Here is a 27,028-nt window from a genome sequence, read left to right as displayed (position 1 = left end):
ACATAGCTATAACTCTCAAGACTATGTATCAGATAACATTGACTTTGAAAAGAAACATTTCTTGGAAATAAATGGAACTGTTAGAAAAAAGAGATAAGGAAAGCAAGAAAAATTCATTAGTAAATACAATGGTTAATTAAAAGTTAAGAAAATAGAAAAATAAATTCAGAGCTGGTTATATGATACACACACCCCCGAAGAAAACAATTATAATAGAATAATAACAAACTATTGAGTCATCTAATTAATGAAAACATATAACAAAATTTAAAGAATTATAAAAGAACACATTGCTGAAAAAAGCTCTCATAAGTACAAATATTTGAATGAAATCTTCATAGAATACCTAAATAGTCTAAATAAGCCAAAGTAATTGGGAAAGTTGACCAAGCCCCCAAAATTAAGAAAACTACTTTTGAAAGACTACCACACCAAGATAAATTCAAGAGTGAATTATCTAAAATACATATTGAATAGATCATTCGTAGAGTATTTAAAATTTTCCATGTTATTAAGACAAATGACTCTTATAAATGTTGATGAGATGATCCTAGATGATTATTATAATTTATGGTGAAGGACTATGGTAAAATAATTATACAGTATGCCTAGTGAGGTTCACTCTGCTTTAAGGTGACCATGGAATTTATTGTCCCAACTAGAACCTTTCTGAGAGTGAAATAGTACACTATTAGTAATTATTCTCTTATATCTGACATCAATCCATAAGGAATCGGTATCGACTCTAGATTCAAAATGTATACAGAATCTAGTCCAGTCACTTTTCCATATGTATTCTGATTTTAACTCTGCCTGAACCTATTCATATGTCTGGGCAGTCTAAGCCCTCTCCTGGTTTTTTGCAATAGTCCTGAACTGATCAGGCTTTTGCTAGTGTTTGCCATAGAGAGGCCAGAAGAATCCTTTTACATGCGATTACAGCCCTCTCTGTTCCAAACTCTCTGAGAACATCCTGTATCTCTCAGCATCAAAGTCAAGGTCAGTAAGGTTCAATGCGATTTACCTCCCTCCTGGTTTCCGACCACCATCTATAGTCATAGCCTTTCTTCCTTTGAGGTTACCAGTTCATTTCCTTTTGTAGGTCCTTAACACTGACTCCTCTCTCACCTGGAATGCTTTCCTCCCACGTACCAGCCTGGCTTCTTGGTCTTCCCAAGATGTCTGCTTCAAGTCTTTGTATGAGTACCACCTTCTCCTTAAGGCCTGCCTTTCAACCATATCTAAACTGCACCCACCCCAATTGCTCCAGTCCCACCAGACGTTTCTGATCTATTTATTTTATTCATTGTGCTTACAACATCCCAGTGTGTTATTTACTTATATTTATTGTTCATTTGTTGTCTCCATTTACCAAAATAAAAGTGCCACAAGCATGCAATTTCTTTCTCTTCTGTTCCTTCTTCTCTTTATTCTTCTTTGCCTGCATCATTGAATTAGTGAATGAGAGTTAAGGATTTTCCCCTGAAATGTTTCCATAATTTCAATTTGACATTTTCATTTTTTATATTCTAGTTTTTGTGAACTTATTCTTCACAGAGTTTCAAGCACATGTTTGATAATCCGGTATGTGGGTCTCCTGTGGGTCTGTTTCTATCGTCTATTGTAACAGACATTCCTGTTCTTCCTCTATATGCCCTGTTATTTTTATTGCATGCCTGACCTTTTTAATGAAGAAAATTGCAGAGGTAATTTGAGACACTCGATGAGGTTACCTTCCTCCAGAAAAGATTTGCGTTTGCTCTTAAGGGCAGCAGGTAGATTTTAATTTATTCAGGGAGTAAAGTGATTCAAAGTTCAGCTTCAGTCTTTTTTTTTTTCTACATTGCCATTATTCAGAGATATAGACCTTCAAAGGTCCCAACTGACAGACTGGAGTGTTTCTTAAACAAAAGTTCTTTTCAGTTATTCACTCTCTCAAACATCTTGCTGAGAAAAATAATCCAATATTGGATTCATCTACCTGCACTCCACTCCTCCTCAGAAGTTTACCTCCCTAAATCTTTTCTGCCTGGTATCATTCAAATGCTTTTAAGTCAGCTTTCAATATTCTATTTGTCTTTTCTAGATATTTTATTTTTGCAGCAAGAGGTCTCAATAATGTAAACTATTTCCCATACTGGAAATAGGTATCTCAATGGCTATCCATTATAGATCTTAGCCTATAAACACCTTATATGAATTTTAAATAATGCCTGGCTAACTATGGATTCAGCTATTTTCAGCAAATTTGTTTCTAACTTTTACAAAGCTCCAAATTTAAATATTTCTCCAAATACTTAAAAAGTTATATTATGTAAAGATGGCTTATGCGATCATAGTGCTAAAATTATATGTTTACACATTGGAAAAATAAGCAAGCATCATCACTCATGAAAAAGTTTTGTTCAAACCAATAAAAGAATCTTTTTTGTCTGGATGGGACATATGCCATGTTCACAACACTAGACCATACTACGTATGGTGGAAGGGCACTTCTCCATGCCTATTTTCTCTTAAGAGATATATTGTCACTCTACTGCCCCTGTCCTAAGGTTTATGTTCAAATATGTTAGATAATTTCTACATTTTTGTCCCCAACTTGTGGACATAGCATATGTTAGCATTTTAAATATTCCAAAGTTTTATATAGTAAAGACTTTTTTTTTTCTAAGCCAAAGGTTTTCTACCTTATTTGAGAAAATAAACCTTAAAAAATATGTATCTACTGACCTTCCACGGAAGTGGTTTTCCATGGGACATTCTTCAGGTAATGCTGCTCTGGATGAAACTGAAAAATGTAACATAGAGTCTTTACCTTCAAGGGATTTTTAATGTAGTTGATGTAGTTGGAGAGAAAAATATATTCACAAAAGTGAAACAAATATATAAACCAACTTACTTTACAAGAAACCAACACAAAAGAAGTTGCAAGAAATCATGATCAAGGGTGAAACATATTAGCCAGCCCTTTGTGATCCAGAGGACCATGGTACCAGGATATCAGAATGTAGGCCAGGGTTTGATTTAATTAGCATTATGAATTTGCAAAAAATGACTATAAAGTCTTTAAGGTCAAAATTATAGAAGAACAAGATTTAAAAATTCCAGGGCTGAAAACAATGGTGTTTGCCAACTAAGCAAATATCACAATTTTTTTTATTTATTAACTTAGAAGGTTTAAGGTGCCTTCTGCAAATCTAGTGCAATAAAAAAAATGAAAGCCATTAAAATGGTCTTGCTTCCCTGTATAGCAAACTCTGAACATTACAGGGTATTTCAAAATAACACACTATAGGCTTTCCCTATCTATTTCTCGTTAACTTTTTAAAGCCTCCTGACTTTGTGGAATCACTGCAGTAAGTTCCAAGTGAAGTATGAAATGGAAAAGAAAATATAGGCTGTTCTTGCTAACTCCCAGGTAACAGCATGCTTGTTTGCTGGAGGTTTTGTTTTTAAATTCTTAATATTATTTTATGTTCCTCTTTCTGAGAAATTTAGGTATTTGAGACTACATGAACTTTTACAGTTTACATGCATAGCCATCCATTCATTTATTCAGTACCTACCATTTTTTATTTTTCATTTATTTATTTATTGTTTTCATTTTTGAGATAAAGTCTTGCTTTATCTCCCTGGATAGAGTACAATGGCATCATCATAGTTCACTGCAACTTTAAACTCCTGGGCTTAAGCAATCCTCTTGCCTCAGCCTCCCAAGTAGCTAGGATTACAGGTGTATGCCACCACACCTACCTAATTTTTCTATTTTTTGGAGAGATGTAGTTTCTGTATATTGCCCAGGCTGATCTCAAACTCCTCCCATCTAAACATCCCAAACTACTGGGATTACTGTGCCTGGCCCTACCCATAGTTGTAGCATAGTTACTCCATCTTCCCTTCCTTCTCTCTCTCCCTCTCAGAAATGAATACTCCCTTGGGCACTCTCCACCATAGGCCTGAATGGTCAGGCCTGCTTTCTAATTCCCCCTCTGCAGATAGGATTAGAGGGCCCCTGAAATGGAAAGATAAAAAGCTTCTGTATTGGTCGGGAGGCTGAGGCAAGAGAATCGCATAAGCCCAAGAGTTAGAGGTTGCTGTGAGCTGTGTGACGCCACAGTACTCTACCGGAGGGCGGTACAGTGAGACTCTGTCTCTACAAAAAAAAAAAAAAAAAAAAGCTTCTGTATTGGAACCAACATAGCAGCATCATAGGCTGTCTTTCTCACTTCCTAACAACTTAAGACAAGAATTTCCACCATGGTATTTGTGATTTCAGAAATGTCATCAGTGATTATGTTCCATGAAATAAAAATGCATTTTGCCTCTAATTGTGTACAGAAATTAGCTAATTATAGGACTTTGAGACACAGGAGGTCCAATTAAGTGCTTTTGGCCTCAAGGAACAGAATACCCACCTAAAAAGGAGATTGCAAAGAACATGGGTTAATTCCCCCCACGTGATAAAGAGTCTATAGATATGCAAATTAGGGTTGGTTAAGTGGCTCAGCAACATCTGTCTTCAGGACCCTGTGTCACTGTCTCTTGATCTTGAACTCATGGTCACAAGATGGCTGCACTAGCTCAAGTATCATCCCTGTAGGACAACATTCGGAAGTAGGAAGGGAAGTGGCAGCAATTTCTTCTTCACTAATGCTTTCCATTCAAGGAAAAATAAATATTCCTAAAAGCCCACAATGCTGGCTGTTTCACTGGCCAGCATTTTCTCTCTTCTTTCTCACTGGCCAGCATTCTATTTCCTGCCTGTGCCCCAGCTACAGAAAAGCTGGGAAATAAAGTATCTAGTATTTTTAGCCTCCATAATGATAAGTGGGCTCTGCCGGCAAGGAAAAAAAATGCTGTCAAGCATCCAAGAGTGTCAGCTACGGCTACAGGAAGAAGTAAAGGATGTGCTTTCTTTCCTTCTATGGGAACACTAGTCTCTGTTTAGAGAACTAGAAAATATTCATTTGACTTTTATTTGACATTAGATCCATTCTTATCTTAGATTCTATTAGATTTAGAAAAATATTTGTGATTTTTAAAAGGTACATTTTATTTATCCATTTTATATAAATATTATGAACCTTGAATATTGTTGTTTCGAATGAGTTTTTCATTGGTTTCCAACATCTTCATAGCATAAATAGGGAAGGGAAGAAAAGTTAAAATTTGTAAGTAATACTAAAGTCATATGTGCCAATTGCTTAAAATGCAGAGATTGTTAAATCAGAGATCTGTGTAGCTTCAGATGGTTTAGTAAATCCTACTGAAATTATAGGCAAGATTTCCGAATCTTCATATATAGACTTTTTTTCTTCTGTCAAGTAAGTCCAGAGCTTTTGGTAGATTCTGAAAGTGTCCATAACTCCCTAAAAATTTAATTCACTAGTAACAATAGTTGGTTTCATATAAACTGTGCTAAGAAAAATCCCACATTTACATTTTGGATAAAGCATGGATGGCATAATCTCATTATATTTTAAAGACCCAGTTTTACAAATGCATTTTTGCAGTTAACTTCTATAATTTTTGTTGCATATCCATATATTGAACAACAGAGATTTTCCACCTTCTTTATGTCTGAAGCCAAGTAAAGTCAATTGACACTGAAAACCAGAGGGTATTTCCATAGCAAAATGTAGGTAAGAAACTCATCTTTTATTTTCTTTCTTTGTCTATCTTTCAGGTGTTCAATAAGAACTTATTGAGTTCTTCTAGTGCACCAATTTCTTTCTTTTTTTTTTTTTTTTTGTAGAGACAGAGTCTCACTTTATCGCCCTCGGTAGAGTGCCATGGCATCACACAGCTCACAGCAACCTCCAACTCCTGGGCTTAAGCGATTCTCTTGCCTCAGCCTCCTGAGTAGCTGGGACTACAGGCACCCGCCACAACACCCAGCTATGCACCAATTTCTTATTTCAATTGTTTCATGAAAGTTTTCAGACAAACATGAAGCCTTGGTGAGATTTGCTCAAGGTCATACAGCTAACAAGTATTGAAGATTCAAAGCAGGTGCACACCACCGAGTCCAAGATTCTCTTTACTCTGCTACAACTAGCTTTCCTTATTTTTCCACCAGAACTATTTACTAAATGGGAGGGGAAAAAGCTATTCTGCTTATAGTACATGTTTAGTTGGTGTAAAATGGGTAATCCACAGAATTCAAGGTAAAGCTTCAGAAATACACATTTCCACTGAGAACATTGTACTTTAATTTATTACATTAAGACTCTACATATTATATGTGTTTGTTCATATGGGATATACATGTACTTGGAAAATCAGAATCACAAATTAATGTATCCCATTTTTCTGAATGTATATTCATACAGTTCAGAGAATACATATTATATATATATAAAAAAAATTAAAACATTAAAATTTGCTTTTAAACCATAAGAATAAAATTAGTAGCTAATCCTTTTTAAATTTCTATTTGAATCATTGTGAGTTGTAAATTTAGTTAAGTATACTTGTTTTTCTCAACTTTGTGCTATGGATAATTTAAATCTTCACTTAAATGTTAATTGCCAGTCCATTATAATTCAATTTTATTCTCCTTTAATTTCATAAAATCCAGCCTATTTGTTTTGTTATGAAGTAGGACGTAAGATGCTTATGAGAAGATGAAGATGACTATAAATTTCTGTATTACTCTCCCAACAATTTAGCACAGGGACTCCCAAGGATTCAAAAACACTGTTTTCATGTTGTTTCAACAAATGGAGCTTGAAATTCACAGGCAGTTACAGTCAAGCTGCAAAGCTCTTCTTCATTCAAAAGAGGAAATGATTACCTTCTGGTCTTTTCATTAGTTATCAGCAAGTTGTTACAATTAGGTTAGAGACAGATGAAGACCTTATTTCCCATTGCATTCTCTGTTACATTATCTATGCAGTGCATATTGTGTATTTAATAGAAGTTTAGGGTAGAGAAAAGGTTAAATAGATTTATGATTTTGATGGGCTCAGTAAGAAACAGTGCCACAGTTGCCTAGCCAGACTGAAAATCAATTTACCAGTATTGAAATGCGAACTGCATTCGGTCTAACGTAAAGCTATTGCTAGTCCATCCCTGGGGAGGTGCTGGCCTAATCTTTTCGTTAGGTGCCTCCAGGATGCCTATGAAGAATTGGTTGTTCCAAGAATGTGAATAGTTCTAAGAATCTTATACCGAGCCAAATGGTCTTTTCAGCATTAGTAAAGAGAGCTCACTGATTTAATACAGTGCCAGAAACCAAAATTCAAGTACTTAGTAAAGGCTAGTTATCATGATTAATTTTAATCATTATCCCATGAATTATAGGTAGTATATTAACTGTATGTATGATTCCTTCAGGCTTTTCTGTACTGACGTCCTTTCATCACGGTTTATTGCACATTCTCCCATCAATAGGTGAAATCCGTTTTCCTAACCATTGATGTTGAGTTGGCCACATGACTAGAACTGATCAAGATATGTTAGCATGTGATATGCAACTGAAACTTAAAAACAAGTGCACAAATATTTCCATTTGTGCTCTTACGTCTTTATCACTGTTGTGAGAATATGACCAGGATAGCCTGCTGGAAGAGGAAAAACGCAGGGCCCAGTGGCCCCCACTGCTCCAGCCAATAGCCAATCAAATGCCAGACATGTGCCTGATCCCTGCAGAGACCAGGAGAACAGCCCTGCCACGCTCAGTCTTAATCACCAGCCTGCAAACTCGGGAGCTAAATAAATCTTACTGTTTAAAGTCGTTGTTTGGAGAAGGTTGGTTATGCAATATTTTTGTGGCAGTAGGAACCTTACATGCTCTTAAAAACATCATTTCACACTAGGACATAGTGGATTATTAGAACTACATAATTAGTGCCTTGTTGGCTGGGGGAAAACAGGTAGAGAAAGAGAAAAAAAATGGACAATTTTTGTTGTTGTTCAACATAGCAGAAGAACCACATAGGAAAAGAATCATTATTTACCCTTGTCCATTGGGTATAGAATGAGAATGGCCCTAATAGACCCTATACCATGTATTGCACTTTAGGAAAGCAAAGTTGCTACCGGCTAAGGCTGGATGAGCCAGGGCAGAGTCAGTGTTGGGGGAAAGGCTGAGGATTGAGAGGGGAAGTAATGAGATACCATCTCTGATACTCACAGTAACCCTGCAGGCAGACTTGATTACTTCCTATTAAATGGGTAAATGAGGCCAGCCATATGGCTGGTCAGTGGGGTTGCCAGATTAAACAAATAAAAATACAGGATGCTAAAGTGAATTTTAATTTCAGATAAACAACTAATAACATTTCATTATAAGTGCATCCCATACACTGGGCATGCTGTTCATTCTCCAGGCATTGAAACTTCGGGGACAAGGGTTTGGGGAATGGAGAACTGATTTAGATTTTAATCAAGCTTTACCTGTCTCTTTCTGATATTTATTTTCTGGTCAGTGCCCTAAGGAGTAAAGCACAAAAGTACCTTCTTTGAGAATGATTGATCCACCATTACTATAGATGCAGGTAGAGTTTAGGACAGGACGTGGATCTGGTAGGAAAACCTAAGTTTTCCAGCCCCTTTTCTATGGCATGTAAATTTATCCATATATACATGTACCACGCCAAACCAGATACTGGGGAACTTATCTCTTATCTTTAAGCTGCTCACTAGGAGTTGATTTGGTTTTACACGTCGTCCACCTTTAAATGCTTTAAATATACAACTTTTTTTTCCAAAATTATATTGTCTTTTGGTTTTTATAATTATAAAATCATATATGATCATTATAAAATAAATCAGAAAGTAATGGAAGAATATTAACTTGAAAATCAAAAATAACATAAATGGTTACCCCCGAAATAATAACTCTTAACATTCAGGTAAAAATTCTTTAACTTTTTTATGTGTACAGATAAATATATAGATATGCTTGTTGTTTTAACTTACACAGAGATAGAATTATATTGCAGCAGAACCTCTTTAGTTGCCCACAACCTTACCTTGACCACTTCTTTAAGTTGACCTAATTTCCGTAGACCAGATTTGCACCACATATGCATATCAGTACGGTAGGCCTAGTTCCTCATGTTAAGCACTCTGTAGGTGGACTGGTTTGTGACAGTCCCTTGGATGGTCAATGTACAGAGGCTCTACTGTATTCATGCTCCTCAGTAGCCAGCTAGTCTTACTTAATATGCTGTGGATTTTTTTCATTGTCAGTACATATACATTTACAATCTTTATTTTAATGGCTGAAGTCAGTGAGTCAACAGTATTCAGTGATTTCTTAGTAAATGCAAGGCATGCTATTCCTTGTATGTAGGCCCCATGATAGATTTAACCAATTCCCTATAGTCAGGCATTTTATGTTGCTTGTAATTATTCACTAGTATAATCAAGCTTATAATGAATGTCCTTGTAAGCCTATAACTCAACTGATAAAAGCTGACGTGTTCAGACACACTAGAGAAGTGCCAGGTATTTTTGGAAATTTTCTCAGTATATCAAGACAAATTGCATGCACATTCACGATTTTATTCATATTATTAAATATTTAATCAATAGGCTATGAAGAATCTAGTCATTCAGTGAATCAGTCAGCTCTCTTCTTTTTATTATTTCTACTTTCTGGCTCTAGTGTATTTATAGGTATGGTTATACTCCCATAAGAAAGCAAGCAGGGGTGGGGGGAGAAAATCAATGAAAGCAGTCCTACGGGATGTATCCATGCCAACATTTAGACATCTGCATTCTTTTAATCACCAAATATTAGAGGCCGGGAGTGGTGTCTTATGCCTATAATCCTAACACTCTGGGAGGCCAAGGCAAAAAAAAGAAAAAAAAGTTTTTGTTTTTTTTTTGAAGAGAGACAAAATAGTCTCACTTTGTCTCCCTTGGTAGAGTGCCGTGGCATCACAGCTCACAGCAACCTCAAGCTATTGGGCTTAGGTGATTCTCTTGCCTCAGCCTCCCAAGTAGTTGGGACCACAGGTGCCCGCCACAATGCCAGGCTATTTTGTGTGTGTGTGTGTGTGTCACTTTGGCTGGGGCTGGGTTCAAATCCACCATCCTTGGTATATGGGGCCAGCGCCATACTCATTGAGCCACAGGCGCTGCCCCCCCCCAAAAAAAAATAATAAAAGTAGCCAGGTGTTGTGACAGGCACCTATAGTCCCAGTTACTAGGGAGGCTGAGACAAGAGGATCACTTGATCCCAAGACTTTGAAGTTGCTGTGAGCTGTGACACCACCACACTCTACCCAGGGTGACAAAATGAGGCTTTGTCATAAAGAAATAAAAATTACTGAATGCCAATTATCTACCAAGCCCTACTCCGGGTATAGCATACAATGAGGACAGAACGGCTTCTTCCAAATGTTTTGCAATGTGATCAGAGGCACATTACCATTTCCAAAAAGTTGGTCCTTCAGCTATTAAAGTATATCTTCCTAATAATAGGTATACATTCTTTGCCATTTTAACACAATAATAATATTCTTATACAATGTTAATGAGACTCCTGGTTGTAGATTAAGTTAAAAAGTTGACACAAAACAAAAGATCATAAAAATAACACATGAATTACAGATACTTAAATCTATTTAAAATATATGAAGGTGCCTTGATTCCTAATATTTTGATATACAGCCAAAACTTCTATTTTGGGCATGTGTCTGTGAAAGCAAACTTTTCAGATGAATTACAATCACATTTCAAAATTTTATTTTGCAGTTGTGGCAAAAAGGGATGTTTCTCCAAATAACACTAGTTCAAATATTTATTTAGGGACAAATGTAATCCCTAGTGGGAGAAAAAGGAATACTAGATAAATACATGTCCTAGAAAAAATATAAATTAAAAAGCATATCTATCCACAATAGTCACGAAATTGGTTGAAGGCTGGATTAGTCACCTTTTGCTGTGGTAATAAGGTATAACAAACAACACAAAATTCACTGGCTTCAAAAAAACACCTAGTTGGGGCTGGGCATGATGGCTCACACCTGTAATCCAATCACTGAGACAGGTGGATTGCTTGAGCTCTGGAGTTCAAGACCAGCCTGAGCAAAAGCTAGATCCCATCTCTACTAAACATAGAAAAATTAGCCAGACATTGTGATAGGCACCTGTAGTCCCAGCTACTTGGGAGACCAAGGAAGGAGGATTGCTTGAGCCCAGTAGTTTGAGTTTGCTGTGAGCTGTGATGCCACACCACTCTACACAGGGTGACAGTGTCTTAGTGAGACTCTGTCTCAAACAAAAACAAGCAAAAACAAAAAACTTAGACCTAATTAATTTTCACTCATCACAGTTCTGTGAGTTAGCTGCAACTCAGCTTCAACTTGGACCCACTCAGTTGGATCCATCACTGGACTCCAGGCTGCCAGTCAGATTCAGCTTTGAGACTCAGGACAAAGGAAAAGCATCAACCCAGGGCAGGATCATCTCATGGTTGATGTCAGAGGCTCAAGAGGTCTTACCAAACCTCTTAGGACTTTAGCTAAGAATGCTAATAATGTACCCATTATTATTTCTACCCATCATCCATTGGCTAAAGTAGGCATATGGGCAAGAGTGGGATCAGTGAGTTGGGGAAATAAACACAGTGTTCTATAGATGCGAAGTGGAGTGAGTGAATAGTTCCTGAACATAACATAATCACTCCCAGTCATTATCCGCAGTGAAAATTAAAATTACCATCAAAGGTGGGCTGATTATTGACATACTGCAAATTAATACAAACATTAAACAAGAAAGTACTGCCTCAAAAGTGCTAAACATAAATCGCAGAAGCAGTGTTAGCAGAAATGTTTGATGGCATGATTTTGACTTCTATCAAGACTGGAGCCTACATTTTTTTTCTTTTGGGGGTACATGATGTATTTTCTTGCATAAACAAGTCCTATAAGTCATCTTCTATGATTTCTATTTTCTCTCCTATGAAACAGGAGAGAAAAGCTAAAGTTTTCTGAATGTACAGTCCTTGTAGACTCTCATTGTTCCCTTTTCTGCTACAGTTTATCTCGCCTATATCTAATTCAATACCAATCTTTTTTTTTACTAACTCAGTTTTAATGCAACTTACTACACGTTCAACTTAGCTTTCATAGAAGAAACACTTTTTTTCTTGAGTTGCATGTAACTAAATTATGTGATTATAATGACAAGTATAACTTTATATAACTTAATACAATGGTTTGAGAGCAAACATACTGATTTATAGTATTGAATTCGTAAGAGTAGGACTTAACCAGTAAGAGTAGATATCCACTGCAGCTTTCCACAGTGCTCATCTGTCCTTCCTATTAACAAATCATTGTGTTTTACAATGAAATGAAGGGGGTATAGTAGGTCAGTCGATGAAGTGGAGAATATCTACTGTTGATTTAATTCTATGTCTTTGATTACCGAAGAGACCAGTTTAAATATATTTATTAGCCATATATTTTTCTCAAAGAATTTATTATTTTGTTTATAGACATAAAATTAAACCTTTTGTAATCTAGTAATTTATAGCAATATTACGTATCAAGCTAATGGAATGAATTTAATGAGCTGTAAAGACAAAAAATTTATTAGAAAGATAACATTCATAATTCAACTGTCACTACTACTACTTATAAAAGTTAATATTTTGTACCTAAACATATACTCAAATTTTAATGGTATTACTATGTAGTGATTGTCCTGATTCATATACATAAATTTGGACTTCATAAAATTTTTAGGTAATAAACTCCTGCTTATCTTAATTAATGTTAATGTATAGTAGGAAATTGATTAGAAAGAACACTGCTCATGGCCAGGAACATTTCTCAAAGAAACCCCCAGTTCCTCCTATTGCTTGGTTCTTTCCCTTCATCTAAATAAGTTATTCTTTCATTTTTCTCTAAGATCAGTTTTGAGATCAAGGCTTTTGTGACAGTTTATCTTATGTGTCAACTTGATTGGGACACAAGGTGCCTGGATACTTAGAGCATTATTCTGAGTGTACCATGAGGGTGTTGCTAGATGATATTAACATTTTCATTGGTAGACTTGAGTAAAACCAACTGTCCTTCCCACTGTGGGTGGCCCTCATCCAACCCAACAAAAACCAAAAGAGAATGAAAGAGCTAAGAGGGAAGAAGTCCCTCTCTATGCCTTTCTTTGAGGAGACATTGGTCTTCTGCCTTCAGACTTGAACTCAGATTGCAGCTTATGTTGACTGTAGATCAGAAGAGTTCTCAGCCTCCATGACACTGCATAAGCCAATTTCTTATAATGAATGAGTCTCTCTCTCCCCATATATATGTATTAAATACCTATACAGGTGTGCCTCAATTTGTTGTGCTTCACTCTGCTGCCCTTCACAGATAAATGCTTTTCACAGATTGAAAATCTGTGGTAACCTTATATCAAACAAGTTTATCAGCCCCATTTTTTCCAATATGTTCACTTTGTGTCTCTGTGTCTTATTTTGTTAATTCTCATGATATTTCAAACTTTATTATTGTGACATTTGTCAGGGTGATCTGTGATCATCGGTCTTTGATCTTACTATTTTAATAGTTCGGGGGGGCCCACGAACTATACCCATATAAGATGAGGAACTTAGTTGACAAATGTTACATGTGTTCTGACTGCTCCATCGACCAGTCCCCCATCTCTCTCCCTTTCCTCAGGCCTCCCTCTTCTCTGAGATTATAATACTGAAATTAGACCAATTAATAACCCTACAATGGCCTTGAGGTATTCAAGTGAAAGGAAGAGTTGCACACCATTGTTTTCAATCAAAAACTAGAAATAATCAAGTTTAGTGAGAAAGGTCTGATGAAAGCTAAAAACTGAAATCTAGGCATCTCACAGCAGACAAGTAGCTAAATTGTCAATAGAAAACAAAAGTCCTTAAATGAAATTAACAGAGATACTCTTGTGAACACGTGAATGGTTAAACTAAGTGTAGAATATAAATGTCTTAACTCAGTAACTAAGACAATGCAGTAAAGGCTATGTTAACCAGTTTGATGAAAGTATTTCAAGTTGTATATAAAACCAGCACATTGTACCCCTTAATGGCATGAATGTACACAGCTCTGATTTAATTAAAAAAATAATGAGAAATCACCTTACTACTGATATGAGGAAAGTTTTAGTGGTCTGGATGGAAGACAAAACCAGCCTCAATATAATCTTAAGTGAAAGAATGATCTAGAGCAACGCCCTAAGTCTCTTCAATTCTGTGAGGTCTGAGAGAAATGAGGAAACTGCAGAAGAGAAGTTTGAAGCTAGCAGAAGTGGGTTCATGAGGTTTAAAGAAAGAATCCATCTCTATAACATAAAAGTACAGGTGAAGCAGCAGGTGCTGAAATAGAAGATACACCAAGTTAGCCAGAAGATCTAGCTGAGATAATTGGTGAAGATGGCTACACTAAACAATGGATTTTCAACACGTGACAAAACAGCCTTCTATTGGAAGATGCCACCTAGGACTTTCTTAGTTAGAGAGGAGATGTCAGCACTTGGATTCAAATCTTCAAAGGACAGGCTGGCTCTCTTGTTAGGGGATAATGCAATTTTAAGTCACTGTAAGTGATTTAAGTAGAAGCCAATACTCATTTACCATTCTGAAAGTCCTAGGACCCTTAAGAATTATGCCAAATCTATTTTGTCTATAGACAAATCTATAAATTAAACAACAAAGCCTGGATGACAGAACATATCTTTATAGCATAGGTTACTGGACATTTAAAGCTCTCTTTTGAGGCCTACTATTCAGAAAATAAGATTCCTTTTAAATATTACTAATCATTGACAATGAACTTGGTCACGCAAGAGTTCTGATGGAGATGTACAAGAAGATTAATGTTGTTTTCACACTTGCTAACACAATATCCATTCTGCAGCCCTTGGATGAAGAAGTGATTTTGATTTTTGAGTCTCATTACTGAAATATTAAATATAGGCAAAGTAAATTAAAGACCTTCTGGAAAGAATATGCCATTTTAGATGTCATGAAGAACATTTGATATTCCTGGGAGAATGTCAAAATACAAACATTAACAGGAGTTAGGAAAAGTTGATTCCAATACTCAAAGATGACTCTGAGGGTCTCAAGCGTCTGGTGGAAGCAGTTAACTAGATACGGCAGAAATAAAAGAGAAGAATTAGAAGTGAAGCCTGAACATGCAAATAAATATCTGCAATCTATTGTGAAACTTAAATAGATGAGGAGTTGCTTCCTATGGATGAACAAAGAAAGTGGTTTCTTTTTTTTTTTTTTTTGGCTGGGGCTGGGTTTGAACCTGCCATCCCCAGTATATGGGGCCAGCGCCCTACTTCTTGAGCCACAGGCGCCACCCCCAGAAAGTAATTTCTTAAGATGGAATCTACTCCTGGTGAAGATGCTATGAGCATTGTTGAAAAGACAACAAAGGATTTAGAATAACACATTAACTTAGTTTGAGAAGACTGACTCCAATTCTGAAAGGAGTTCTGCTGTGCGTAAAATGCTATCAAACAGCATCACATACTACACAGAAATCTTTCATGAAAGAAAGTCAATGTCTTTGTCAAACTTCATTGTTGTCTTATTTTAAGAAACAGCCACAACCATCCTAAGCCTCAGCAACCATCACCTTGATGAGTCAGTTCAGGAGCCATTAATCAAGGTAGGACCCTCCACCAACAAAAAAGATGACGACTTGCTAAAAGATCAAATGACCATTAGCATTTTTCAGCAATAAAGTACTTTTTAGTTAAGGTGCATGCATTGTTTCCTTAGACACAATGCTATTGCACACTTAATAGACTGCAGCATGTTGTGAACTTAACTTTTATATGCACTGGGAAGCCAAAAAGTTTGTAGCTCACTTTGTTGCAGTATTAATTTTATGGTGGTGGTCTAAACAACTTTTTGTTGGTTTTGCCTGCCTGTATGTGTGCATATGTGAGTGTGTGCATGTGTGTTATATCCTGTTGGTTCAGTTTCTTAAAGAACCCAGAGCAGTAGAAACTTCTTTCATCTTGCTGGAGCTAAGTCAAAATTAAAGGTGGAGAAGAGATTTGGAGATCTCGAGTCAAGAATCCACATCTATGACCATTCTGAAAGGCAGCATCTATTCCTCCCACAAAGAGGATGCGGAACTCTGCCGATTTAGGTTGCTTTATCTTGAACACCATTTTCTTAATGGTAGGTAAGAAAATTGAGCTATCAAGTCAACATAAATTTCTCTGCAGTACAAACTAGGGAAGATGGGCTACAGTGTCAAGCTATTTATGAAGATCAGATTCAATAGGTGTGGGTCATCCTGAATACATTGTACATTTCACCTCTCATAGAGTATTTTTGCTCAGTACTTTATTGAAAACTGAGACTTTAACATCCCTCCTATTAAAATAAGTCCAACAAATTCCAAGCTCAGAGAAAAAATAAAAGGTCTGCAGCTTCAAGATGGGTTGCAAATCTTTTACATAGAGAAGAAAAGGTGGTTAATAACCAGACCTAATTGAGAATTGCAATTTTTGTTGCTAGAGAACTTTGGATGGCAGACTGACATTTTTTTCTTCTTCTTCTTCTTTTTTATATTTATCACAGGCAATTGAACCTGGGGAAGGAAAGGGAATTAAGTGAAGGGGGAGAAACTTTTTTCAAGTAAAGCTTAGGGAGCAATTTCTACGTATAAGGTAATTAATGAGTGAAATGGGTTTTTACATTAGCTCTTGAGGCAAAGTCATTTTAATGAGAAGCCCTCTTGGGAGAAGTATTCGAAATAATCTGCCCCACTGGTCAAGCAGTAGCTGATTTTGAACTGAAATGAAAATATGGTTCTTTACAGGCAAGGGGTCTTCCTGTTCAATGAGGTATTACACAAGGTCATTTTTTCCATTTGAACGATTGCTACCATTCCAGAAGAAAATAGTACAAAGATATCAACGGGTTTTAGAAGTGCTCTGCAGAGATCCTTTATGTTTTTACTTTACTTACAAAGTACTGCATATGTGCTATATTTAAAAAAAATAATTGAGCACACAAAAGTGTAAAAAGCAAAGGATGAGAAGATCCACCAAGCATGCCCATATTTGGAAATACATTTCACATTCTTCCCGGGGATACACTGTTCTCTTCTTAAGCTGAAAGTGCTCTCTAGTTAGGGAAGCCACACATAATTTTCCAAGCCATGCTCCTTTCCCTTCTTCAGGAGCACTTTGTAGAGAGACGACCCGAGAGCCAGTCATCTGGTGAGAAATCTCTGGACCCAGGCTATAGACCAGTGTTTAAGTAACAGCATCCAAAAGAACAAGATTTTCCCTTTCAATGTCCTCTGTAGAAACTTAATGATATGTGACTTTGTTATCACTGCATTGCAATAAAAATCAAATCAGTGTCCAGGGTTGCCTAGCAGTAAGGAAATTTCAAGCAATAAGCCTTTGCCAAAAAAATTACTTTCCTTTCTCTGTCTTCTTCAGTTTGGGTTAAGTACATCTGCCTCGATTGTCTGGTTGGCATTTACTTGTCATCCAGAATAAATCCTCTTACATCCAGTATGTTTTGAGGGTTTCTGCAAATTATCTGTCAACCATCATTTCTTTATAGGGTTAGTTTGGAACTCTGTGAAGATATTATGCTGTAAGTGAGTTATTTAGCTTCCTATTCTTATCTTAGTTACTCTCTGTTCTATCTGATCTCCAGGACAATGTTTCTCTAACTGGGATTTTTATATCTTTGGGGGACCAAAGACATACTCCAGGTGTTAGGAAAATCTCTATAAAAATTATATGTGTTCACTTTGATAATTATCTTCTAAAATATTAAATATAAACATAGTCTTGATTATCTAAATAATACATTTAAAATCACATACAGATGCACAATTTGTGTATCCATGCTTTCCTTGGCATTTATGACCAACATAAACACCAGCTTGGCCTCTAGCTTGGCTTTGACTGAGTTAGTAAGGAGTTAGTTGATTTTAGGAAGTCATAGCTAGAGTCAAAATGGTCATAATCAGTCTATAGCCATCTTTGTTTTCACATTGACTTTTAAAGCAGCAATAGGCATCATGTTCTTTTGTAAGAATAATTCATAATTAGAGAACATGTTTAGAGCATAAGACTAGTTTTTTAGTAGATGAGACTGATTTGCCATCATGAAAAATGACATTAGGAGATGATGGTATGCTGTGATTTGTGCTATAATGGATACAAGAGGGACATCTTGTCAAGTTTGGAAGGAAAATGATGACCAGAGAAGACCCCCAAACTATAGGCATGAGGGCCAACAGGAGTTAGCATTCTGTGTAGCAGGGGTTGGGTAAAGGCTGTGGAAAAGAAATGCCTATGCAAAGATGGGGAAGTAGGAAAGCATGCTGTTTGCATAACAGTTTATGCATTTCACAAAGAACTTAAATGATTTTATTTGGCACACCATCCAACAATCATGTGACATAGGTGAAGAGTCTGTTGTTACTATCCCTTCAAAAGGGGAAATTGCTACTCAGAGAAGTTAAGTGACTTAGCGCTGGTCATACAAGCCTGAAGTGGCTGTGAGATTGCTGTTTTACTCAGTATCTTTAGTAAGCCACATTTTCTACTCGAATACTTTAGAGGGTTTGAAGAGCACTCTATGTTCCTCTAGTTTATCTCTGCCCTGATTACCATCCAGCCATGTAATGCACACTATTAGGTAAGTAATTATACAACCCAGATGCTTTGTGAATTAAAAACCTGTTGAAGAGTTAATGATGAGTGAAATCCAAAAGACCAATATGCTATATCTAGTGTCTGTTCCATTCTGGCAAACTTTAGGAGGACTGGGTTGGCCAACTCAGGTGCAGTAAGCCTTGTTTACAGGATAAGTTTAGACCACTTTCCATTTCATCCGTTCCAACCTACTTGGTGATCTGACTACTCTTTCTCTCTGTGTATGGTCCTTGTTCTGTTTTCTAATGCCTCTGATTAAGATCTGTTATCTACTTGCTTTGGTTCTTGAACTTGGCATTTCTCTTCAATTCTAGTGTTGGTTCTCTGGCCTCCTGCACAGTGACCACCACTCCGCCCCTCAGGAAATGAATGACTAATATTTCTTCTATGACAGAGTCATCAAAGATATCATTCATAGAATCAAATAAAAATTAATAAGTGGAAGAACCTATAGCATGAATCAACTACTGAATTATTTTTTAGATTATACAACTATCTGCTTGGCTAGCTGGTTTTTATTCTTGCCTGAAGGACTGCTCTTCCCATTCTTATCATACTTGATATCACCTATTTTAGGGGACTTCTCATAAATCAGCCTAATTTCTCATCCTCTATCCAACTCGCAGCCATATTCAGCATTCTGTAAACCATCCCTTTGGGAAAAAGTATAAAAGTCAACAAAGCAAACAAAAGCTTCATTTCCACAAAATGTTAGTGAGTGTTATAGGTATTCTGTACAAGGTAAGGAGAAAAATGGAAGAAGATTCAAATAATAAGTTACACAGAAAAACTTAAAATTTATGATTAAATACACTTATTATTTTTCCAAAAATTCCTCTCTATCTGCCAGCCATGTACTCCATTTCTCTTCTTTCCTTTTTCTCTTTCACAGTCTTTCAAATCTCTGATATTGCCCATAAACATCTTAGAAAGTATTTTCATGGTTGTGCAATCACAATCGTAGAGATGTATGCTGCCGTGGAGACTTCTCTCCACACTAAAGTATTACCCTACAGCACAAATTTGGAGGAGGTATGTAAAGTCACAGGAATAGCAGCAGATGTGGAATTGACTCTGGCCTTCCAAGAAACAGAAAAGTGTTCAACATTCTCATTTCAATGTGGACAGCAAAACCAATATTGCATTTTTAGACTTTCTGCCTGGCTTTTGAGAATTATGCAAGCTGTCTTCTTGGTGTTTTAAGTAACTTCTACTAGGATTTTATACAAGAGCATTCAGATTTAATAACAGCCCATCATCTGCTACCCATACAATCTGATAGAAAACATATAGAAATAAAGCCCATGTCTCAGGAACTAAACTTTTGGCTGGAGAGAATCCTCAACACAGTCAAAGTGCTTTTGCATGTATTAGGGAATTTGGTCCTCACAATAACCCAATGAGGTAAGCTGGGTAGGTAGTATTACATCTATTTTACATACTGACAAACTCAAGGTTTATTAAGTTCACAAAATTAGTATGTGGGAAAGTGGGAAAGCTTAAACCCATGATGTCTCCAGGTGAGATAGTCTCTGATAGTCATTAGAGCCAGTCACTAACTATTTCTGGATTGCTCTTTCTCCTGCTATTTGAAGATAAGCTATGTGACTTGCTTTGGCCAACACAACATGGGTAAACATAATCTATCACTTCTGGACAGAAACTTTTGTGAGTCATCATGAATTCTCTCCCTTCCTTTCTATCTGCCATAGTGATGGAGGAAGGATGTATCAAAAGGGAGCTCTTGTTACTCTCAGCCCTGAGTTTCTACAGTGAGAAGGACATCACTGTCAACTAGCACAGGATGAGTGATTTAGAATTTTTATGACATCTCATGAGGTTAAAAGACTGTGATTCAGGAGTTGCTGGTTGCCAGAGTATAACCAGCACTAGCTTGAATTATGTCTTTGATTTCTATTCTTTCTCAGACTATCAGAGACTTCTCACATAAACTCTTCAAACATGTGTTGAAAGAGTCAAGTAGCAATTGGATAATAGATCTGAATCGCTAAGTCTAGTATATTGATGTTTTTTACTAGCTATTACTGGTAACTCTAGTTAATACAGAGAATCATGGTACTCTTTTTTTTATAGTAGTTAGTTCTTTCCTAACACAAAAGAGTGAAAACTTGCACTGTTACCACCTCCCATTGGGAAAGACAGCATAATGCCAGATAACTGAAGGTCACCTATGAGTCACCACTGTAGAACATTATATCCAGTATTGGTGCCAAGCATTTTCAGGTCACTTCCCGGGTAATAAGGGCAGCAAGAAACAAGATAAGAGTAAAAAAATGATGTGGTGTTAATGCTGAAAAATAAAAGCAGAGGACAAGATAAATAGTGGTGATTAAAAAAATAGACATTTTCTCTGGTCATCTGAGTTGTGCTGGGAATGAAACAGCAAACATTGAGAGATTAATAAGGCAATGACAGAGAGAGGGTGATAGGACAACTCTGGATATGACTAAAGATGACTCTAGAAACTTTGGGATTCTTTCTTCTTTGTCCGTTCTCCTAACTCAATAAAAATAGGGACAGTTATAAAGCCCATGAAAGTCATGAGCTTGTGAAATGCCTATGCTCGCTATATTTGCACACAAATTCAGTGCTGGTTGTAAAGCTGTTTTTCCTGTGAGTTCTATCAAGAATGAGAATTGTAAGACATGGTGGGTGGTGACATTTCTAAATAAAGTAGAAAGCCTTGGAAATGTGATCTGAAGCTTCATGATAGAGTTTTGCCTTCACTGTGCTTTCCAGTGCTAACCTGGGGCATAGACAAATTGAGTGGCCACCTAAGTATTATAATTTGAGTGGGTTACTAAAGGCCTGTCTACCTTCCACAATACAAAGTGCTTTATCTTTCTTTCTCCATTATTTCTATTTTTTACAAGTAAGAATCTTTTTAAAAACCCTCTATACTAAAAATTTCAACAATCAAGTTTTTCTCTGTGCACGTGCTTCCAGATTAGATATTTACCCCCACAGGAAGAGTTGAATATCCTGCCAGAATATTTCTAGATAATTGCTTCTTAAGCCTTTATATATACATGGATCACTCAAGGATCTTGCAAAAAAATCAGATCCTGATACTATAGGTCTGGGATTGGGCTTGAAATTCTGCATTTCTAGTAAGTTCCTACATGGGACTGATACCGTTGGTACAGGGACAACCCATTAAGTAGCAAAGACATCAAGTCTCAGAGCAGTGAAGTAACTTGCACAGGAATACACTTAGTAAGTGGCAAAATCATGATAAGAGGACAAATCTGTCTGACTCCACAGGCTGTATTCTTGGGCAATATTGTTATGCTTCCCTATGGAGACAGATGCAGACTGGACGTTCTCTAAGAAAGGTAACAGCATGAAGACCCTGGATTGCTAAGCTAGGGAAAGAAAGAAAAAAGAACAGAGGCGTCAGCAATCACTCACTTTGGGCAACAGGTATCTTATGCTCAGAAACCTTAAAATTAGCCAATTTCAGCCTTACAGAACAATAGGTATTTTCACGGCTCCAGTTCATAAAGTTCTACCATTGCCCCACTGAAGAGAGACAATGAAAAAGAGATTTCATAGCATACGTGATCGTCATTCAGTGCCAACACAGCACATTCCCCATGACATAAAGTAGCACAGCAGGTGACCAAGCCCCAGGCAGGTGTCTAACAAGGCTCTGAACCTGGAAATTGAAAGCAGAAGCGTTAGACGCTTCTCTGGGAGTCTCCTATGGCAAACGACCTCTCCGGTGTGTGAACACATTGAGGCTCATGGGAGAGCCCACTTCAGAAGGCTTCCATACTCACGTTGTGTTTAATCACGGCTACTCTACAACAGTGGATACTTGGGGTAGACAAAACTCAGTAAGACAACCATAGGAGAAACTTCAGCAAATCTCAAGCCTACCAAGGAAAATAGCTCCCCTGGTTGGAAAATCTGCTAATAGGGACACTGAACGAAAGACCCTAAAAAGTGATAGAGGGCCACTCCAGAAGAAGGCCAGGAGCAATCAAAGATTACTGTTGCTACTTCACAATTTACCAACAACCAAGTCTTAACTTCCCTATCATCAAGCTTCAAAGAGGTTCATCAACTTAGAAGCTTCACTATACTATCTGACTCTATACCTGTGTCTCCTAGAATTCTGTCATTCCTTCCCCCATAGCAGTTTTCATTCCTATTCCATATTTTTATTCCATTTTTTATTTTATTTTTATTCACTATACTATCTGACTCTATACCTGTGTCTCCTAGAATTCTGTCATTCCTTCCCCCATAGCGGTTTTCATTCCTATTCCATATTTTTATTCCTACTCATCCATCAAAAGTAAAAATCAGACATCTCTTTCTTCAAGACCCAGCAAGAAGCCTTGGATGGGGCTGTTGCTTATTCCACATCTCTCTCCATTTCCACTGCCTCCTCCTTGGTCCAAGCTGTCCAAACTTCCACCAACTGCTGCAAGAGCCTTGCAATTTGTTTCTCTGCTTTAGCCCTTGCCTTCGTTGAGGTAGCTCTTACTTATCACAAGCACATGGATAGGTATTTTTTAACATTCTAATATTAATTTTTATAATCTTTTGTGTTTTTTTTATTATTTGAGATTCATTGAGGGTACAAAGAATTACAAGGATAGGGTGGTGCCTGTAGCTCAAAGGACTAGGGCACCGGCCCCATATACTAGAGGTGGTGGGTTCAAACCCGGCACCGGCCAAAAACTGCAAAGAAAAAAAAAAAAAGAATTATAGAATAGGTTTAAAACATGAATTAGATCCTGCTGCTCCCTTGCTAAAAACCCTCCCATGGTCTTCATCGTACTTCTTCCATTTCCTCGGAAGTGGCTGCACCACTTACCTGTGATTCTCAGCACAGCCAAGCTTGTGGGCCTCCATTCTATGGGGTCTGACTTGGACCACCTCTCATTTCATAACACTTACTTCTGATCTTTGCTGTCTCCCTGCCATCATTCAGCCCGAACATCATCTCTTCAGAGCGCTATCTCTGACCACCCTTCCCCAGATCTCTCCTAAAGCACTTTCTTTGCTTAAAATGTATCCTGCTGTGACCTGCACTGGCCTACAAGTTCCAATGATGCAGGGAACTTGGGTTTTGTTCTACAGACCTGGCCCAGGAATGGGCGACTCATTCAATAGACATTTGTGAACAGTATTGAATGAATTCCCCAGACAGAACTAATCACTTCCTCTTCTGCATCCTCAAAGCACTTTGGAGATTGCTCCATTAAAACACATCGCCCATATTTTATTCAGTGTTATCTGTGCCTGCTTCCTCGCTAGACTGTGAGCAACTTAAATGTGGGAGCTGCGTCTTATTCATCTTTCTAATTCTATTCCCTAGCACTGTGCTAAACATATGACAGGTGCTTCATAAAACAAAGATGCTAACTTTCATTATGAAGATCAAAAAATAAGTAGTGGCAAACCAAGGATGGGGCAGCCTATCCTGGATTGTCTGTAACCTCAGATATGATTTAAAAATTAAGCCCAGCATTTTTTTTTTCTTAAGAAGGGGAATTTTTATTTATTTATTTATTTTAGATACAGAGTCTCACTTTATTGCCCTTGGCAGAGTGCTTTGCAGAAATCTCCAAATCCTGGGCTTAGGCGATTCTCTTGCCTAAGCCTCCCTAGTAGCTGGGACTACAGGTGCCTACCACAATGCCCAGCTATTTTTTTGTTGCAGTTTGGCCGAGGCCAGGTTCCAACACACCACCCTCAGTATATGGGGCCAGCACCCTACCCACTGAGCCACAGGAGCTGCCCCTTAGAAGGGGAATTTTAAAAGAGAGATTATTTAGAACGGCTGATACATGGTGATGATAAATAGTCTCTCAGGTTTACTGTTGACTTTAAGTTGTCTACAGACAACGTAGCTCCTTAGTACCTGCACGCAAGGCTGATCACCATCCCTGCCTCGCCTTAGGTACACCACTTTACGAGAAGTGCAAAAATTCTGACTCATAACTATCGTCATCTTCTACAAAGCCTCAGAAAATTAAGAGCTGAGGCTCAAGGTAGATGAAGCCCTCTTGGCTAAGCCTTAGCAAACAATTACATGCTCATCTGCACTTGAAACTCTGGTAAACCACAAATGAAGCTAATTATCTATCTGATAGGAGCCTGCAGACATTGGTATTAGGAAGACAAGAAGAAGCCCAAATGTGTAAGAGAAAAAAAAAATAAACATTTTTTGCCATATTACATTTAAAGCAACAGCCCAGAGTCATTTTCTGTGGGTGTGATTGCATTTATTTTATTGGTTTTTTTTTTTATTAGAAAAGTAATACAATGCTTGTTGTCACAAAGCAAACAATATAAAGATATAAGAAGAATTAGCACTCTCTTTCCTAACTCGGCAGTCTAACTCCAATACCCTAAGGCAGCCCATATTAATTTGCAGGTTGGAATTTATCCTCTCTAACTTCTTGTGTGCTCTTAGAGCTATAGATGGAGAGACGGACAGAGAGAAACGTAAAGACAGAGATGCTAAAGATACATACACAGCTTATGTTTTTATAAAAATTGGGGCATCTTAATTCACTTCCCTTTGAAAGTTGCTTTGTCTTACCAGTATATCTTATTCTTCCCTTTGGGTCATTACATGTACATATAACTCATTCTTTTAAATTTATATATTCATTCATCAATATTATGACTATCTATAGGCATCTGCTTTGGGCACTCAGGTGAACAAGAGAAACAAAATTCTCGCTTTCATGCAATTTACATTTTAATGCAGAAGACAGAAAATAAACAAGTAACATAACAGCATGTCATGTCACACGGAGTTGAGAGTTGCAGAAAATAGAAAGCAAACAGCAGGGAATTCTGGAGAAATTCTGGGACTATACTGAGAGAGTTGCAGGTTTTCAGTTTTTTATAAGTGGCCAGAGAAGCAAGTGAGCTAAGAGCTGAAGGTATAAAGGAGCAGCCATGCCTCTATCTGCATCTGTGCGAGTGAGACCTTCCCAAGCAGGGAGGACAGCAAGTACAAATAACACCGCCAAAAATGCCCTACTACTCACCTGCGGTGCATCTTACAAGGGTACATGTGAAACTTAGTAAATGTAGAACCAGTGTGATGAAAATGTGTCAAACGGTCTATAAAACCAGGGTATGGTGCCCCATGATCGCATTAATGTACACAGCTATGATTTAATAAAAAAAGAATGCCCTATTACAAATCTGCTTAAAGACTAAGTTGTCTTGAATTATTGGTCAAAAGATAAATACATATGAAACTTACACCCTAGATCACTTTTGCAGCAATTCACAGCTGTTTATGTCTGACAGCTAGAAAGATCACTCTAGTACCACAAATTAATCAACACTGGATAGAATCAATCTTTTTCCCAAATTGATTTTTTTTTCATTTCTCAGATTTCTGGTAAAGTTATAAAATGTCTTTGACCACTAATAGAGTCTTAGTTAAAGAGCTTTAAAGTATTTGTGTTAATATTCTTATTACTAAGTTCTGGTTCTCTGGCACAGAGCACAGCAGGAAACATCGCCCATGTGGTAACCGTGCAAGGTAGAGTTTTCCTAATAACAGTGAAGGCTCAGCTTCCTGAGATACACAGGCAGATGGAGGCCAAACAGGAAGACAAGCCATCAAGTCAAAAGACAACGCTACTTGACTTTCTGGGTGAATTGTTTAGGATATAGACAAGGAGACCTGAAGGTAGATGGGTGCTTCTTACAAAAGTTTAATTAGGAGGAGGAAGAGAATAGGAAATGATAGCCTCTGGCTCTTAGGATCTATATGATCTGATGCTACTTCTTCCAAAAAAGGATCTTTGGGGGATTATTTTAAATTCTGTCTGAGGGCAGAACCACTCTGAGGGCATTCAATGATCTATACTATTACCACTAGCCCATAAAAGATCAAAGAATGATCCTTCCTAACATTCAGTTTTCAAATAAATTAAATAATGCTAAGGTGTTAATGTGGTCGGTGTATTCATGTTTTGTGAACTAGCCCAGTAGGATAGATGTAAGTGCTATAAATTGGCCTAGGCTAAGAAAGCCACACCTGGAAATGGACAGACCAACGAGGACTCACAGGAACCCAGCTGCCCTCCTAAACCAGATTCCACAGCTACTCTGGAAAAATAGGGTCTGGTTCCAAACACACGTGCAATATGACATATACAAAGCCCAGCTCTGTCTATTCACAAAACACATTTACATTTTAGAGACTCTGAGAAATTCCAACAATGAAACTCAGCCAACTTCGTTAAATGATTTTTGAAATGTTTAGTGAACATTTTCATAATTTGCTTGAAAATTAGCTTAGAAAGCACTGCAAAGCAGGGAATTTTACATGTTAAATTGTCATTTAGGCCCTAATAAA

This window comes from Nycticebus coucang, chromosome 18 (genome assembly GCF_027406575.1).
Source record: "Nycticebus coucang isolate mNycCou1 chromosome 18, mNycCou1.pri, whole genome shotgun sequence".
Lineage (NCBI taxonomy): Eukaryota > Metazoa > Chordata > Mammalia > Primates > Lorisidae > Nycticebus > Nycticebus coucang.
The sequence above is the reverse complement of the archived record's forward strand: the minus strand, read 5'-3'. Positions refer to the sequence as shown.